Genomic DNA, 4,704 nt, shown 5'->3' on the forward strand with positions numbered 1-4,704 from the left:
ACTGGTGTCAGCTCCTAAAAACCCCATCAGCCTTGAGCTGCATCCCTGTGGCTCTCCCTGGAATCTCAGCAATTCCCTGCACTGCCCTGTGGGACACAGAGGAGCACCTGCAGTCCCCACAGCTCCTTCAGACACCTGTAAAACATCATGATTGGAATTACCTATTTGTAAACACAGCCAGCATTTACAGATCCTCCAGCAGGGACTGCTCTGAGCAATGTGCACTTGTGGACAAACATTCAGTTCAGTTCAGCTCACAAACTCCAGTTCTGCTGGGCTGCAGGACCAGTGAGGATCCAGCAGCCCTGTCAGTGGGGTTTTATTTTATTTTATTTTATTTTATTTTATTTTATTTTATTTTATTTTATTTTATTTTATTTTATTTTTTATTTTATTTTATTTTATTTTTTTATTATTTTATTTTATTTTATTTTATTTTATTTTATATTTTATTTTATTTTATTTTATTTTATTTTATTTTATTTTTTTATTTTATTTTATTTTTTTTATTATTTTATTTTATTTTATTTTATTTTATTTTATATTTTATTTTATTTTATTTTATTTTATTTTATTTTATTTTATTTTATTTTATTTTATATTTTATTTTATTTTATTTTATTTTATTTTATTTTATTTTATTTTATTTTATTTTATTTTATTTTTTATTATTTTATTTTATTTTATTTTATTTTATTTCCCTGCAGCAGCTCCCTGCTGCTGTCAGCCCAAAGTGCCTCAGACACAGCAGCCAGGGGATGGAAAGTTGGCAGGAGCTCTAGAAACAAAGGATAATGATCAGCAGGGAAGTGCTGGAGGAGGTGAGGGTCTAATGCAGCACAGCAGGGACTGCTAGCGCCTGTCTCAGAAAATCTAAATAAAATTAATAAGTACAAAGCAGGGAAGGGGCACTCCCTGGCCACGTGGAGTGCTGCATCTAAGTGGTCACCACAGAATTTGCTCAGTTCTGTGTTTCTCCAGGACAGCATATGGAAGAGGAGAGGTTAATTTTGTGTGACAGCCAGTCTGCTGTCAAGTGTTACACACTGCTGCAAAATAAGATGGATTTGGGAGCAGATGAAAGTCTGTGTGCACAAAGGAAATTATCTACACCATAGATAATGACTGTGAGAGAAAAGTTCCACTTTTTGGGAGAGGTACCAGGGTATAAATCTTTAATTGCAGACATCTTTGCAGGTATCAATCCCTGTCCTTTTCTGAGTTAAGGTCCTAAACAGAGTTCCTTAGAAGGCTGTCTTTGGTTTGAAGACAGAGTAAGAAATAGTAGGAAACCTCACCTGTTCTGTGACAAAATAAAGATTTTTCTGATGCTTCTCCGTTTGACAGTTCCAAAAGCATCCTGTCATCACTTTGCTGTACCCAGCTTTTACACAGAGATACTGTAGGAAGGAGAAATCCCCAAAATTCTCTTGACTCTTATTATCTAGGACTCCCTAGGCACACAAAGCTTGGAGCTGCATAAAAATTATTGTCCATGAGCTAGAGGTCAGAGAGGCTAAGAAGAATAAGAGGTGTGATTAGGAGAGTAAAATCACCTCCTTTTACCATCATGAGCTTTAAGAAGCACAGAGTTCCCTTTCAACACACAGCAAACACCTACAGATGCTGAACAGAAAACCATAAAAACTGTCAAAGCATTTGACCTGTAATCTGTAAATCTGTAAATCCCAAATTCCATTTTCACTTTGATTCGCAGGTGACACGTTGTAAAGTAAGAATCAGCTTGCTGCCAGAGCAGTCTGCAGCTGAGCTGACCACCCTCAGAGCAAAACACGAGGAAAACTAAACGAGAAATGGATTTGTCACGGAGAAATTCTCTCTTGCACTCGTGTTTACCACCCTGAGCTCCTTCTCCCGTTTATCCATTGTATTTAATTCCACTTCATTGCCAGTGAATTGCTGCAGGTCTCTGCTGGCTGGGGGGCTGAGGGCACCTGCAGCTGGCTGCTGATGTGGGGGCATCCTGGTTCTGGAGACTGCCTCAGCTTCCCCTGTCCCCTGCAGCCGGTGTCCCGTCCTGGCACGGCCTCAGGAGAAGCTTTTCCTGTGCAGAGGTGAGAGTTTGGTTCAAAATGTGCTGTTTTAGGTAAGCCTTGAGGCGGCTGACAGCTCTCAGCTGGTGCCAGGAGGTGATGGGGCTCATGCTCCAGGCTTGTCTCCAGTAAAGTGAAGATGCACTGAAGACAAAACACAGCTGTCAGCCTCCTTGGCTGTCTGCAGGCTGGCTTACAGGGGAATCCTCTGCCCCAGCAGAGAGCCGTGAGTCCCTCCCGAGCCAGCAGGAACCTCCTGGGGCTGTGGGATGGCTTTGGAGCTCTCCCAGCGCAAACAGGAGCCCTTCTCATCGCTCCTTGTGCGGTCACCTCTGCCTTTCTCAGCCTGGAGGAAGCAATGGAGGAGCCAGCGTTCTGAAGTCTGGGGGCCCGGCTGGGCAGAGCTGTTCCCGTCCCATGGGGAAAGGCTTTTCCCGTGTTTTTGGGGAGCGCAGCCCTGGCGCACCGCGGGATGCGGGAGCTGCCCGCATCCTCCGGGGGCTCGGCCCGGCTTTCACCGGCTTCTGGAAGCCCAGCAGGCAAAAGCGGAGCCCAGCGGAGCCCGCAGTGCCCGGCAGGGGCCGACAGAGACCGCGCTGGCCGCGGGTCGCGATGCTCCTGTCGCGACAGGCGGGCACCGACAGGCTGGCACCCGGGGACACAGGGTCACAGCACAGGCTGTCCTGTCACTGCGTGCCCCTGTGAAAATCGTGCCTTTGTGCGACAGAACAGGGAAACGGAGTAAAATCAAACAGTGCGAGCCGCAGAAGGCAGCGGGAGGGAGGGAGGGAGGAAGGCACAGCATCCTCATCCTGTCCCTCTGCCCAGGACAGCCACAGCTCCCACCGCCCCAGGCTGCTCCAAACCCCGTCCAAACTGCCTTTGGGCTCCTCCAGCCTCAGCTCCTCTGGGCAGCCTGTGCCACTGCCTCACCACACACACAGCAAAGAATTCCTTCCCAAAATCTGATCCACCCCTCCTGAGGACAGCAGTGGCCGTGAGGAATTGCATGTGTGGACAGTCGGTGACTCCACAGGGGCTGCAGGCAGGAGACACAGAACTCTGCCAGGGATCTGAAATCAGAGGTGCAGTGACCCAGCATCACTGGAACCGGGAGGACAGGACGAGTTCCAGCTCTGCTCCTGGGAAGGCAGGTCCCACACACATCTCCAAGGAATGTGTTTCACCAAAGTGGCAAAAAGCCCTCTGAGCCGAGGGGCAGAGGAAGCTGTGGGCTGAGGTTAGGTGAGGAAGCTGAGGATGGTGTTAGAAGGGGCTGGGGAACAGCAGGGAGCTGAGCTGGAGGGAGGGAGACATGCCTGTGGTGTGGTGCTGGGAGCCCACCCTGCACCCAGCTGGGACAATCAGCGGGACTGAGGTACACTGGAGCATCCCAGGGTAGTTTGTAACCCCCAATTAAAAGCATTCCATGTCCTCAGGACTGATGTACTGCACAGTGGCAGGGGCATTGTGGATCCAGGCAGCCCCAGACTCGCAGCGAGCACAGCAGGCTGTGGGACAGGCTTGGTGAGAGGTCAGTACCCTCTGGGGGTGCTGGGTACCACTCTCACCCCTTGTTCTGACACCTGAAATGGAACAGCTCGTGCCCACTTTTAACTCACACCAAACCAGGGTGAAAAAACATCTGCAGAGAACAGGAGTTGCAGTGGTAGGTTGAAGAAAGTGTTAAACACTACAGAGCAGAGCAAGGTGGGATGAAGGTGCCAGGTGAAACAGACTGGAAGGGAAGACAGGGGAAAATCCTCCCCCAATACCTGTTAGGAAGGAGGAGATCCTATTACCATGGGTCTGAGTCTTATCCCAACCAGTGCAAGCAGCTGTTCAAATTAGAAGGAGCTCTGGTGACAGAAGAGACTTGCAGAAAAAATTACTTGGACACAAAACGGTGCTGCTGGAAAGTGAAATAAGGAAATCAGCTTTTCAGGAGGAAGGAAGGACTGATGAGTTACACTGCCACGTTTTGTCACTGCAAATACACCTGGGCAAAACAAACTGGGAAGATGGAGTAACTCATGCAAAAAACAGCTACACAGCAGTGCATACACACTGCTCAGCACAACACCACAGTCCAAATTCCAAACCAGCAACATCCCTTTCTCTCCCATTTTTCCTTTTTCTCTGTGGGCCCTTCACTTTTCTCTTAGGATTTCACCAGGATCTCAGAGACACTGTGCCCAGCATCACCCCCTGCATGGCCATCTCTGTCACACACAGAAACTCTCCTGGGCTCTGCCACGTTGCTTTTCCCAGAGGCAAAGCTGGGCTCAGCCAAGCCCAGAGTGGGGCACAGGGCTGGGCAGCAGAGAGAGCTCCTGGGAGCAGAAGGACAAAGCTGCACAGCACAGCCCTGAGCTCCCTGCTGCCCCACGGGGATCCCACTTAAGGAAATTACAGGAGACTCAGAATCTCCGTGCTCGAAGGCTGGCCACAGGTTTGAGCCCTCCAGAATAAATGAGATCCTGCTGAAGTGCTGGGGATCAGCAAAGTCTTAGCTCCGAGCTGCAAGTGCCTGAGTCTCTTCTGCATTCTCCAAGGTGCTGGGAAAGGGGAGCGTCTACCAGCCCAAACACAACTGCAGGATCTGCTCCTTGGCAGGATCTCTCAAAGAATCCACCCTGCAGATCAGTGG

The sequence above is a fragment of the Cyanistes caeruleus genome, unplaced genomic scaffold (genome assembly GCF_971803275.1).
Source record: "Cyanistes caeruleus unplaced genomic scaffold, bCyaCae1.hap1.1 HAP1_SCAFFOLD_379, whole genome shotgun sequence".
NCBI classification, from domain to species: Eukaryota; Metazoa; Chordata; class Aves; order Passeriformes; family Paridae; genus Cyanistes; species Cyanistes caeruleus.